Source organism: Aegilops tauschii, chromosome 6, assembly GCF_002575655.3.
Source record: "Aegilops tauschii subsp. strangulata cultivar AL8/78 chromosome 6, Aet v6.0, whole genome shotgun sequence".
NCBI lineage: Eukaryota > Viridiplantae > Streptophyta > Magnoliopsida > Poales > Poaceae > Aegilops > Aegilops tauschii.
This window is the reverse complement of record NC_053040.3, coordinates 135,121,948-135,137,234: the sequence shown is the minus strand read 5'-3', so window position 1 is coordinate 135,137,234 and position 15,287 is coordinate 135,121,948.

Here is a 15,287-nt window from a genome sequence, read left to right as displayed (position 1 = left end):
ATTGATTGGATGTGATGTTTATCTTTTATGCATCTTATCTTGCTTTGATTGACGGTAGCATTATAAGATGATCTCTCACTAAATTTCAAGATAAAAGTGTTCTCCCTGAGTATGCACCGTTGCCAAAGTTCGTCGTGCCCAGACACCACGTGATGATCGGGTGTGATAAGCTCTACGTCCATCTACAACGGGTGCAAGCCAGTTTTGCACACGCAGAATACTCACGTTAAACTTGACGAGCCTAGCATATGCAGATATGGCCTCGGAACACTGAGACCGAAAGGTCGAGTGTGAATCATATAGTAGATATGATCAACATAGTGATGTTCGCCATTGAAAGCTACTCCATTTGACGTGATGATCGGTTATGGTTTAGTTGATATGGATCACGTGATCACTTAGATGATTAGAGGGATGTCTATCTAAGTGGGAGTTCTTAAGTAATATGATTAATTGAACTTAAATTTATCATGAACTTAGTCATGGTAGTATTAGCATATCTATGTTGTAGATCAATAGCTCGCGTTTTGCTCCCCTGTTTTATTTTGATATGTTCCTAGAGAAAACTAAGTTGAAAGATGTTAGTAGCAATGATGCGGACTTGGTCCGTGATATGAGGATTAACCTCATTGCTGCACAGAAGTATTATGTCCTTGATGCACCGCTAGGTGACAGACCTATTGCAGGACCAGATGCAGACGTTATGAACGTTTGACAAAAGCTCGGTACGATGACTACTTGATAGATTAGTGCACCATGCTTTAAAGTTTAGAACCGGGACTTCAAAAATGTTTTGAACGCCACAGAGCATATAAGATGTTCTAAGAGTTGAAATTGGTATTTCATACTCATGCCCATGTCGAGAGGTATGAGACCTCTGACAATACTTTGCCTACAAGATGGAGGAGAATTGCTCAGCTAGTGAGCATGTGCTCAGAATGTCTGAGTACTATAATCACTTGAATCAAGTGGGAGTTAATCTTCCAGATAAAATAGTGATTGACAGAGTTCTCTAGTCACTATCACCAAGTTACTAGAACTTCGTGATGAACTATAATATGCAAGGGATAACGGAAATGATTCCCAAGCTCTTCGTGATGCTGAAATCGACGAAGGTAGAAATCAAGAAAAACATCAAGTGTTGATGGTTGACAAGACCACTAGTTTCAAGAAAAGGGCAAAGGGAAGAAGGGGAACTTCAATAAGAATGGCAAGCGAGTTGCTGCTCAAGTGAAGAAGCCCAAGTCTGGACCTAAGCCTGAGACTGAGTGCTTCTACTGCAAAGGAACTGGTCACTTGAAGCGGAACTGCCCCAAGTATTTGGCGGATAAGAAGGATGTCAAAGTGAACAAAGTTATATTTGATATACATGTTATTGATGTGTACTTTACTAGTGTTTATAGCAACCCCTCAGTTTTTGATACTAGTTCAGTTGCTCAGATTAGTAACTCGAAATGGGAGTTGCAGAATAAACAGAGACTAGTTAAGGGTGAAGTGACGATGTGTGTTGGAAGTGGTTCCAAGATTGATATGATCATCATCGCAGACTCCCTATACTTTCGGGATTAGTATTGAACCTAAATAAGTGTTATTTGGTGTTTGCGTTGAGCATGAATATGATTTGATCATGTTTATTGCAATACGGTTATTCATTTAAGTCAGAGAACAATTGTTGTTCTGTTTACATGAATAAAAACCTTCTATGGTCATACACACCAACGAAAATGGTTTGTTGGATCTCGATCGTAGTGATACACATATTCATAATATTGAAGCCAAAAGATGCAAAGTTAATAATGATAGTGCAACTTATTTGTGGCACTGCCGTTTAGGTCATATTGGTGTAAAGCGCATGAAGAAACTCCATGCTGATGGGATTTTGGAATCACTTGATGCTTGCGAACCATGCCTTATGAGCAACATGACTAAAACTTCGTTCTCCGGAACAATGGAGCAAGCAACTGGCTTATTGGAAATAATACATACTGATGTATGCGATCCGATGAGTGTTGAGGCTCGCAGCGGGTATCGTTATTTTCTGACCTTCACAGATGATTTGAGCAGATATGGGTATATCTACTTGATGAAACATAAGTCTGAAACATTTGAAAAGTTCAAAGAATTTCAGAGTGAAGTGGAAAATCATCGAGACAGGAAAATAAAGTTTCCACGTTCTGATCACGGAGACAAATATTTGAGTTACGAGTTTGGTCTTCAATTAAAACAATGTGGAATAGTTTCACAAATTCGTGCCACCTGGAACACCACAGCATAATGGTGTGTCCGAACGTCATAACCGTACTTTATTGGATATAGTGCAATCTATGATGTCTCTTACCGATTTACCACTATCGTTCTGGGGTTATGCATTAGAGACAACTGCATTCACATTAAATAGGGCACCGTCTAATCCGTTGAGACGACACCGTATGAACTATGATTTGGCAAGAAACCTAAGCTGTCGTTTCTTAAAGTTTGGGGTTGCGTTGCTTATGTGAAAAAGTTTCATCCTGATAAGCTCAAACCCAAATCAGAAAAGTGCGTCTTCATAGGATACCCAAAAGTTACTGTTGGGTACACCTTCTATCATAGATCCGAAGGCAAGATATTCGTTGCTAAGAATGGATCCTTTCTAGAGAAGTATATTCTCTCGAAAGAAGTGAGTGGGAGGAAAGTAGAACTTGATGAGGTAACTGTACCTGCTCCCTTATTGGAAAGTAGTTCATCACAGAAATATGTTCCTGTGACTCCTACACCAATTAGTGAGGAAGCTAATGATGATGATCATGTAAATTCAGATCAAGTTACTACCGAACCTCGTAGGTCAACCAAAGTGAGATCCGCACCAGAGTGGTACGATAATCCTATTCTAGAGGTCATGTTACTTGACCATGACGAACCTACGAACTATGAGGAAGCGATGATGAGCCCAGATTCCGCGAAATGGTTTGAGGCCATGAAATCTGAGATGAGATCCATGTATGAGAACAAAGTATGGACTTTGATTGACTTGCCCAAATGATCGGCGAGCCATTGAGATTAAATGGATCTTCAAGAGGAAGACGGACGCTGATAGTAGTGTTACTATCTACAAAGCTAGAATTTTCGCAAAAGGTTTTCGACAAGTTCAAGGTGTTGACTATGATGAGAGTTTCTCACTCGTATCTATGCTTAAGTCTGTCCGAATCATGTTAGCAATTGCTGCATTTTATGAAATCTGGCAAATGGATAAAAAAACTGCATTCCTTAATGGATTTATTAAGAAGAGTTGTATATGATGCAACCAGAAGGTTTTGTCGATCCTAAAGGTGTTAACAAAATGTGCAAGCTCCAGCGATCCATCTATGGACTGGTGCAAGCATCTCGGAGTTGGAATATACGCTTTGATGAGTTGATCAAAGCATATAGTTTTATACAGACTTGCGGTGAAGCCTGTATTTACAAGAAAGTGAGTGGGAGCACTACAACATTTCTGATAAGTATATGTGAATGACATATTATTGATCGGAAATAATGTAGAATTATTCTGCAAAGCATAAAGGAGTGTTTGAAAGGAGTTTTTCAAAGAAAGACCTCGGTGAAGCTGCTTACATATTGAGCATCAAGATCTATAGAGATAGATCAAAACGCTTGATAAGTTTTTTCAATGAGTACATACATTGACAAGATTTTGAAGTAGTTCAAAATGGAACAGTCAAAGAAAGAGTTCTTGCCTGTGTTACAAGGTGTGAAATTGAGTAAGACTCAAAGCCCGACCACGGCAGAAGATAGAGAATGAAAGTCATTCCCTATGCCTCAGCCATAGGTTCTATAAAGTATGCCATGCTATGTACCAGATCTATTGTATACCCTACCCTGATTTTGACAAGGGAGTACAATAGTGATCTAGGAGTAGATCACTGGACAATGGTCAAAATTATCCTTAGTGGAATAAGGATATGTTTCTCGATTATGGAGGTGACAAAAGGTTCGTCGTAAAAGGGTTACGTCGATACAAGTTTTGGCACTGATCCAGATGACTCTAAGTCTTCATCTGGATACATATTGAAAGTGGGAGAAATTAGCTAAAGTAGCTCCGTGCAGAGCATTGTAGACATAGAAATTTGCAAAATACATATGGGTCTGAATATGGCAGACCTGTTGACTGAACTTCTCTCACAAGAAAAACATGATCACACCTTAGTACTCTTTGGGTGTTAATCACATAGCGATTTGAACTAGATTATTGACTCTAGTAAACCCTTTGGGTGTTGGTCAGATGACGATGTGAACTATGGGTGTTAATCACATGGTGATGTGAATTATTGATGTTAAATCACATGGCGATGTGATCTAGATTATTGACTCTAGTGCAAGTGGGAGACTGAAGGAAATATGCCCTAGAGGCAATAATAAAGTAATTATTTATTTCCTTATTTCATGATAAATGTTTATTATTCATACTAGAATTGTATTAACCGGAAACATAATACTTGTGTGAATACATAGACAAACAGAGTGTCACTAGTATGCCTCTACTTGACTAGCTCGTTGATCAAAGATGGTTATGTTTCCTAGCCATAGACATGAGTTGTCATTTGATTAACGGGATCACATCATTAGGAGAATGATGTGATTGACTTGACCCATTCCGTTAGCTTAGCACTTGATCGTTCAGTATTCTGTTATTGCTTTCTTCATGACTTATACATGTTCCTATGACTATGAGATTATGCAACTCCCGTTTACCGGAGGAACACTTTGTGTGCTACCAAATGTCACAATGTAACTGGGTGATTATAAAGGTGCTCTACAGGTGTCTCCGAAGGTACTTGTTGGGTTGGCGTATTTCGATATTAGGATTTGTCACTCCGATTGTCGGAGAGGTATCTCTGGGCCCACTCAGTAATGCACATCACTATAAGCCTTGCAAGCATTGTAACTAATGAGTTAGTTGCAGGATGATGTATTACGGAACGAGTAAAGAGACTTTCCGGTAACGAGATTGAACTAGGTATTAAGATACCGATGATCGAATCTCGGGCAAGTAACATACCGATGACAAAGGGAACAACGTATGTTGTTATGCGGTCTGACCGATAAAGATCTTCGTAGAATATGTGGGAGCCAATATGAGCATCCAGGTTCTGCTATTGGTTATTAACCGGAGCGTATCTCAGTCATGTCTACATAGTTCTCGAACCCGTAGGGTCCGCACGCTTAAAATTACAATGACAGTTATATTATGAGTTTATATGTTTTGATGTACCGAAGGTAGTTCGGAGTCACGGATGTGATCACAGACATGACGAGGAGTCTCGAAATGGTCGAGACATGAAGATTGATATATTGGAGGACTATATTCGGACACCGGAATGGTTCCGGGGGTTATCGGATATATACCGGAGTATCGGGGGGTTACCGGAACCCCCCCGGAGGCTATTGGGCCTCATGGGCCCAATTGGTGGAAGAGGAGAGGCGGCCAAGGGGCAGCCGCGCGCCCCTCCCGCCCCCAAGTCCGAATTGGACAAGGAGGGGGCGGCGCCCCCCTTTCCTTTCCCCCTCTCTCCTTCCCTCTCCTCTCCTAATCCAACAAGGAAAAGGGAGGGAGTCCTACTCCCGGTGGGAGTAGGACTCCTGGCGCGCCCCTCCTGGCCGGCCGCCTCTCCCCCCTTGCTCCTTTATATACGGGGGCAGGGGGCACCCTAGAGACACAATAATTGATCATTGATCTTTTAGCCGTGTGCGGTGCCCCCCTCCACCATAGTCCACCTCGGTAATACTTTAGCGGTGCTTAGGCGAAGCCCTGCGTCGGTAGAACATCATCATCTTCACCACGCCGTCGTGCGGACGAAACTCTCCCTCAACACTCGGCTGGATCGGAGTTCGAGGGACGTCATCGGGCTGAACGTGTGCTGAACTCGGAGGTGTCGTGCGTTCGGTACTTGATCGGTCGGATCGTGAAGACGTACGACTACATCAACCGTGTTGTGCTAACGCTTCCGCTTTCGGTCTACGAGGGTACATGGACAACACTCTCCCCTCTCGTTGCTATGCATCACCATGATCTTGCGTGTGCGTAGGAATTTTTTTGAAATTACTATGTTCCCCAACATGCCCCCCTCGTGCCCCCCCGTAAGGCGGTTGCTGCTCTACTTTGGCCGCAAGAAAGCTAATTTTCAGGAAAAAAATCTCGGCCAAGGTTTCAATCCAATCGGAGTTACGAATCTCCATATATACACGAAACGGTGAAAGGGCAGCCACCAGAATGCAGAAACAGAGAGAGGCAGAGAGACAGATCCAATCTCGGAGGGGCTCTCGCCCCTCCCATGCCATGGAGACCAAGGAACAGAGGGGAAACCCTTCTCCCATCTAGGGAGGAGGTCAAGGAAGAAGAAGGAGGGGGAGTGCCACCGGGGGCCATCATCATCACCGCAATCTTCACCAACAACTTCACCGCCATCATCACAAACTCTTCCCCCCTCTATGCAGCGGTGTAACCTCTCTCTTACCCGCCGTAATCTCTACTTAAACATGGTGCTCAACGCTATATATTATTTCCCAATGATGTATGGCTATCCTATGATGTTTGAGTAGATCCGTTTTGTCCTATGGGTTATTTGATGATCAAGATTGGTTTTAGTTGCATGTTTTATTATTGGTGCTGTCCTATGGTGCTCTCCATGTCGCGCAAGCGTGAGGGATCCCCGCTGTAGGGTGTTGCAATACGTTCATGATTCGCTTATAGTGGGTTGCGTGAGTGACTGAAACACAAACCCGAGTAAGGGGGTTGTTGCGTATGGGATAAAGAGGACTTGATGCTTTAATGCTATGGTTGGGTTTTACCTTAATGATCTTTAGTAGTTGCGGATGCTTGCTAGAGTTCCAATCATAAGTGCATATGACCCAAGTAGAGAAAGTATGTTAGCTTATGCCTCTCCCTCAAATAAAATTGCAATAATGATTACCGGTCTAGTTATCGATTGCCTAGGGACAAATAACTTTCTCGTGACAAAAAGCTCTTTACTAAAACTAATTTAGTTGTGTCTTCATCTAAACAGCCCCTACTTTTTATTTACGTGCTCTTTATTATCTTGCAAACCTATCCAACAACACCTACAAAGTACTTCTAGTTTCATACTTGTTCTAGGTAAAGCGAACGTCAAGCGTGCGTAGAGTTGTATCGGTGGTCGATAGAACTTGAGGGAATATTTGTTCTACCTTTAGCTGCTCGTTGGGTTCGACACTCTTACTTATCGAAAGAGGCTACAATTGATCCCCTATACTTGTGGGTTATCAAGACCTTTTTCTGGCGCCGTTGCCGGGGAGCAATAGCGTGGGGTGAATATTCTCGTGTGTGCTTGTTTGCTTTATCACTAAGTAATATTTATTTGCTGTTCTTAGTTGTTCTTTATATTTAGTTATGGATATGGAACACGAAATACCAAAACAATTAGGTGTACTTGCTACTCATGGAGATGGGGAACCTCCTAAAACCCTCGATGCTCGTTATGTGACAGATATTATGTACCACTTTGATAATCCTGAGAAAACCTCATTCAATTATGTAATGGGAGACACGTTGGATCAATGTGAATACTTTAGGGATTATCGCTTGACTCAAAAAGGGAAACTATTATGGGATCAAATTTATATGTTGAAGTGGTATGCTTAGCAAGTATGCTTCAGATGTGATTATACTTGTTGCTCTAGGATGAAGGCTCCACACCTTCCCTTTTCATGCAAATTTAATGATAATGAAACCTTGGATTCTTATGCTAGAGGTATATATGATTACTATGATGTGGAACAAATAGAGGAATTTGTTGCTTTTAAGGGTGCTTATGAAATTGAATCTTTGTTTGAAAAGTATGAAGCTTTTGATGATGATGTTTATAGGACTAATTTTTTTGCTATATTGAAATATTTCTATGAGAATTATGAATACAAATCCGATATTGATGCATTTATTGAGAAAGTCTCCGCTGTTCAAGAAGAGACTAATATTTTGCAGGAGACTATGGAAGAAGAAATTGATGAAACTATGAGCTCATTGGATGAAAAAGGTGATGAGGAGAGCGAAGAACAAAAGGAGGAAGAGCGGATTAGCTACCCGTGCCCACCTTTTAATGAGAGTAACTCTTCAACTCATACATTGTCTAATTCCCCTTCGTGCTTACCGAAGGATGATTGCTATGATGACTGTTATGATCTTGTTGATTCTCTTGAAATATCCCATTTTGATGATGCTTGCTATGCTTGTGGCCAAGATGCCAATATGAATTATGATTATGGAGATGAACTTGCTATGGTTCCTTATGTTAAACATGAAATTGTTGCTATTGCACCCACGCATGATAGTCCTATTATCTTTTTGAATTCTCCCGACTACACTATATCAGAGAAGTTTGCCCTTATTAAGGATTATATTGATGGGTTGCCTTTTACTAATACACATGATGATTTTGATGAATATAATATGCATGTGCTTGCTGCTCCTACTTGAAATTATTATGAGAGAGGAACTATATCTCCGCCTCTTTATGTTTCCAACACGAAAAAATTGCAAGAAACTGTTTATACTATGCATTGGCCTTTACTTTGTGTGCATGAATTGTTCTTTTATGACATGCCGATGCATAGGAAGAGAGTTAGACTTCGTCATTACATGATATATGTTACTTTGTGCTCACTACTAAATCACAAATCATTGCTAATTAAAATTGGCTTTGATATACCTTGGGATCCGGGTGGATCCATTACTTGAGCACTATATGCCTAGCTTAATGGCTTTAAAGAAAGCGCTGCCAGGGAGAGAACCCGGAAGTTTTAGAGAGTCATTTATTTCTGTTGAGTGCTTTTATATAGTTTAAAAACAAAAAAAATAAAGAGGGGAACCTAAAAACTTTTTCAAAAAGAAAAGCGAAAGTGAGAAAGACGAGCATTGTTAAAGTGGGAGCTAGCCTTGAACTTTGTTCATGCTCACGGAAACTTTCTGAATCTTGATTACAGAAACTTTTCAATAAAAATAATTATCCCCTTGTACAATTCCATTGTATTATAAAAATAATGTGCCAAGGTTTGCCTTTAGGTTGTTTACAATGCTTGTTGGTTTGTGCGGTGCAGGACAGAAACTTTGGCTGTAGTGCGCAATTTTTAATTTTTTTACTGGAACGTCAAATGGTTCTGATTCTTTTTGCACTGTATTTCTATACAAATTGTTTATTTTTAGTAATTTTGGCAGAATGTTTCAAGTACCAGAAGTATGGTTAATGTTCAGATTATTACAGACTGTTCTGTTTTAGACAGATTCTGTTTTTGATGCATAGTTTGCTTGTTTTGATGAAACTATCAATTTATATCAGTGGATTAAGCCATGAAAAAGCTATATTACAGTAGAAACAATGAAAAAACAAAATATGAATTGGTTTGCAACAGTACTTAGAGTAGTGATTTGCTTTATTATACTAACGGATCTTACCGAGTTTTCTGTTGAAGTTTTGTGTGGATGAAGTGTTCGATGATCGAGAAGGTCTCGATGTGAGAAGAAGGAAGAGAGGCAAGAGCTCAAGCTTGGGGATGCCCAAGGCACCCCAAGTAAATATTCAAGGAGACTCAAGCGTCTAAGCTTGGGGATGCCCCGGAAGGCATCCCCTCTTTCTTCAACAAATATCGGTATGTTTTCGGATTCGTTTCGTTCATACGATATGTGCAAATCTTGGAGCGTCTTTTGCATTTAGTTTTCATTTTTCTTTTATGAACCATGCTGGTATGATATAGTCCTTGGTTGATTTATAAGAATGCTCTTTGCACTTCACTTATATCATTTGAAGTATGGCTTTATAGAATGCTTCATGTGCTTCACTTATATCATTTGAAGTTTGGATTGCCTGTTTCTCTTTACATAGAAAACCGCCATTTGTAGAATGCTATTTTTCTTCAATTATATTTGTTAGAGCGTGGGCATATATTTTGTAGAAATAATCAAACTCTCTTGCTTCACTTATATCTATTTAGAGAGTTGACAGGAATTGGTCATTCACATGGTTAGTCATAAAATCCTACATAAAACTTGTAGATCATTGAATATGATATGTTTGATTCCTTGCAATAGTTTTGCGATATAAAGATGGTGATATTAGAGAAATGCTAGTGGGTAGTTGTGTATTGTAGAAATACTTGTGATGAAGTTTGTGATTCCCGTAGCATGCACGTATGGTGAACCGTTATGTGATGAAGTCGGAGCATGAATTATTTATTTATTGTCTTCCTTATGAGTGGCGGTCGGGGACGAGCGATGGTATTTTCCTACCAATCTATCCCCCTAGGAGCATGCGCGTAGTACTTTGTTACGATAACTAATAGATTTTTTTCAATAAGTATGTGAGTTCTTTATGACTAATGCTGAGTCCATGGATTATACACACTCTCACCCTTCCACCATTGCTAGCCTCTCTAGTACCGCGCAACTTTCGCCGGTACCATAAACCCACCATATACCTTCCTCAAAACAGCCACCATACCTACCTATCATGGCATTTCCATAGCCATTCTGAGATATATTGCCATGCAACTTCCATCATCATCATATACATGACTCGAGCATTCATTGTCATATTGCTTTGCATGATCGTAAGATAGCTAGCATGATATTTTCATGGCTTGTCCGTTTTTTGATATCTTTGCTATGCTAGATCATTGCACATCCCGGAACACCACCGGAGGCATTCATATAGAGTCATAACTTTGTTCCAGATATCGAGTTGTAATATTGAGTTGTAAGTAAATAAAAGTGTGATGATCATCATTATTAGAGCATTGCCCCAGTGAGGAAAGGATGATGGAGACTATGATTCCCCCACAAGTCGGGATGAGACTCCAGACTTTACAAAAAAATAAAAGAGGCCAAAGAAGCCCAAATAAAAAAAGAGGCCAAAGAAGCCCACCAAAAAAATGAGAGAAAAAGATAGAAGGGGCAATGTTACTATCCTTTTACCACACTTGTGCTTCAGAGTAGCACCATGATCCTTCATATAGAGAGTCCCTTGAGTTATCACTTTCATATACTAGTGGGAATTTTCATTATAGACTTGGCTTGTATATTCCGATGATTGGCTTCCTCAAATGCCCGAGGTGTTCATGAGCAAGCAAGTTGGATGCACACCCACTTAGTTTCCAGTTTGAGCTTTCATACACTTATAGCTCTTAGTGCATCCGTTGCATGGCAATCCCTACTCCTCACATTGACATCAATTGATGGGCATCTCCATAGCCCATTGATTAGCCGCGTCGATGTGAGACTTTCTCCCTTTTTGTTTTCTCCATACAACCTCCACCATCATATTCTATTCCACCTATAGTGCTATGTCCATGGCTCACGCTCATGTATTGCGTGAAAGTTGAAAAGGTTTGAGAACATCGAAAGTATGAAACAAGTGCTTGGCTTGTCATCGGGGTTGTGCATGATTTGAATATTTTGTGTGGTGAAGATGGAGCATAGCTAGACTATATGATTTTGTAGGGATAACTTTGTTTGGCCATGTTATTTCAAAAAGACATGGTTGCTTTATTAGAATGCTTGAAGTATTATTGTCTTAATGTCAAATGATAGACTATTGCTTTGAATCACTCGTGTCTTAATATTCATGCCATGATTAGATACATGATCAACTTTATGCTAGGTAGCATTCCACATCAAAAATTATCTTTTTTATCATTTGCCTACTCGAGGACGAGTAGGAATTAAGCTTGGGGATGCTGATACGTCTCCGTCGTATCTATAATTTTTGATTGTTCCATGCCAATATTATACAACTTTCATATACTTTTGGCAACTTTTTATACTATTTTTGGGACTAACATATTGATCCAGTGCCCAGTGCCAGTTCCTGTTTGTTGCATGTTTTATGTTTCGCAGAAACCCCATATCAAACGGAATCCAAACGGGATAAAAACGGACGGAGAATATTTTTGGAATATTTGGAGAATATGGGAGGAAGAATCAACGCGAGACGGTGCCCGAGGGGGGCACGAGGCAGGGGGGCGCGCCTGCCCCCCTCGTGGGCCCCCCGTAATGCGGTTGCTGCTCTACTTTGGCCGCAAGAGAGCTAATTTTCGGAAAAAAAATCTCGGCCAAGGTTTCAATCCAATCGGAGTTACGGATCTCCATATATACACGAAACGGTGAAAGGGCAGCCACCAGAATGCAGAAACAGAGACAGACAGAGAGACAAATCCAATCTCGGAGGGGCTCTCGCCCCTCCCATGCCATGGAGACCAAGGACCAGAGGGGAAACCCTTCTCCCATCTAGGGAGGAGGTCAAGGAAGAAGAAGAAGAAGAAGAAGGAGGGGGGCTCTCTCTCCCTCGCTTCCGGTGGCGCCGGAGTGCCACCGGGGGCCATCATCATCACCGCAATCTTCACCAACAACTTCACCGCCATCATCACCAACTCTTCCCCCCTCTATGCAGCGGTGTAACCTCTCTCTTACCCGCCGTAATCTCTACTTAAACATGGTGCTCAATGCTATATATTATTTCCCAATGATGCATGGCTATCCTATGATGTTTGAGTAGATCCGTTTTGTCCTATGGGTTATTTGATGATCAAGATTGGTTTGAGTTGCATGTTTTATTATTGGTGCTGTCCTATGGTGCTCTCCGTGTCGCTCAAGCATGAGGGATCCCCGCTGTAGGGTGTTGCAATACGTTCATGATTCGCTTATAGTGGGTTGCGTGAGTGACTGAAACACAAACCCGAGTAAGGGGGTTGTTGCGTATGGGATAAAGAGGACTTGATGCTTTAATGCTATGGTTGGGTTTTACCTTAATGATCTTTAGTAGTTGCGGATGCTTGCTAGAGTTCCAATCATAAGTGCATATGATCCAAGTAGAGAAAGTATGTTAGCTTATGCCTCTCCCTCAAATAAAATTGCAATAATGATTACCGGTCTAGTTATCGATTGCCTAGGGACAAATAACTTTCTCGTGACAAAAAGCTCTTTACTAAAACTAATTTAGTTGTGTCTTCATCTAAACAGCCCCTACTTTTTATTTACGCGCTCTTTATTATCTTGCAAACCTACCCAACAACACCTACAAAGTACTTCTAGTTTCATACTTGTTCTAGGTAAAGCAAACGTCAAGCGTGCGTAGAGTTGTATCGGTGGTCGATAGAACTTGAGGGAATATTTGTTCTACCTTTAGCTCCTCGTTGGGTTCGACACTCTTACTTATCGAAAGAGGCTACAATTGATCCCCTATACTTGTGGGTTATCACCTACCCCCCTGGGCGCGCCCTCCACCCTCGTGGCTCCACCGACCTACTTCTTCCTCCTATATATACCTACGTACCCCCAAACCATCGAGGAGCACCACGAAAACCTAATTCCACCGCCGCAACCTTCTGTACCCGTGAGATCCCATCTTGGGGCCTTTTCCAGCGCTCTGCCGGAGGGGGCATCGATCACGGAGGGCTTCTACATCAACACCATAGTCTCTCCGACGATGTGTGAGTAGTTTACCACAGACCTTCGGGTCCATAGTTATTAGCTAGATGGCTTCTTCTCTCTCTTTGGATCTCAATACAAAGTTCTCCTCGATCTTCTTGGAGATCTATTCGATGTAACTCTTTTTGTGGTGTGTTTGTCGAGATCCGATGAATTGTGGGTTTATGATCAAGATTATCTATGAACAATATTTGAATCTTCTCTGAATTCTTTTATGTATGATTGGTTATCTTTGCAAGTCTCTTCGAATTATCAGTTTGGTTTGGCCTACTAGATTGATCTTTCTTGCAATGGGAGAAGTGCTTTCCTTTGGGTTCAATCATGCGGTGCTCGATCCCAGTGACAGTTCGGGAAACGACACGTATTGTATTGTTGCCATCGAGGATAAAAAGATGGGGTTTATATCATATTGCTTGAGTTTATCCCTCTACATCATGTCATCTTACCTAATGCGTTACTCTGTTCTTATGAACTTAATACTCTAGATGCATGCTGGATAGCGGTCGATGTGTGGAGTAATAGTAGTAGATGCAGGCAGGAGTCGGTCTACTTGTCGCGGACGTGATGCCTATATACATGATCATGCCTAGATATTCTCATAATCATGCACTTTTCTATCAATTGCTCGACAGTAATTTGTTCACCCACCGTAATACTTATGCTATCTTGAGAGAAGCCACTAGTGAAACCTATGGCCCCCGGGTCTATCTTCCATCATATTAATCTCCCGTTAACAATCTATTTCTGTCGCCATTTATTTTGCTTTCTTTACTTTTAGTCTTTGTCATAAAAATACCAAAAATATTATCTTATCATCTCTATCAGATCTCACTTTTGCAAGTGGCCGTGAAGGGATTGACAACCCCTTTATCGCGTTGGTTGCAAGGTTCTTATGTGTGTGTGTAGGTACGAGGGACTTGCGTGTGGCCTCCTACTGGATTGATACCTTGGTTCTCAAAAACTGAGGGAAATACTTACGCTACTTTGTTGCATCACCCTTTCCTCTTCAAGGGAAAAACCAACGCAGTGCTATAGAGGTAGCAAGAAGTTGAAGGAAGAGGTGGAGGCGGCCCAGGCGTCCCACACCAAGCTCGTCTCCGAGGACGAAACTCGACTGGAGGCCAGGGAGAAGCTCGTCGCCGCTGCTGAGGAGGCGGCCGCCGTGGGGCGTGACGCCTTCATATCCCTCGAGCTGAGGTCCCGCAAGGCACTGCAGGACCTCTATGGGGATGAGTACAAGAAGCCGATGGCGACTTCGGAGCAAGGCCCCGCCGAGCTGCTCCCCAAGCTCGTCGGGACGCTCGAGAGCATCATCGTCGGAGTAGGCTGATAACCCACAAGTATAGGGGATCGCAACAGTTTCGAGGGTAGAGTATTCAACCCAAATTTATAGATTCGACACAAGGGGAGCCAAAGAATATTTGAAGGTATTAGCAGCTAAGTTGTCAATTCAACCACACCTGGAGATTAATTATCTGCAACAAAGTGATCAGTAGCAAAGTAGTTTGATAGTTTTGATAGTAGTGACAACAGCGACAGTAACGGTAACAGTGATAGCAGTAATTTTGTAGCAAGTGTAACAGTGATGATAGCAATAGTAACGCAGCAAGATCAATAAGGATAAATTCGTAGGCATTGGATCGGTGACTTGTTGGATGATATTCATCATGTGACAGTTATAACCTAGGGCGATATGGCACTACCTCCAGTTCATCGATATAATGTAGGCATGTATTCCGTAAATAGTCACACGTGCTTTATTAAAATAACTTGGATGACATCTTTTGTCCTACCCTCCCGT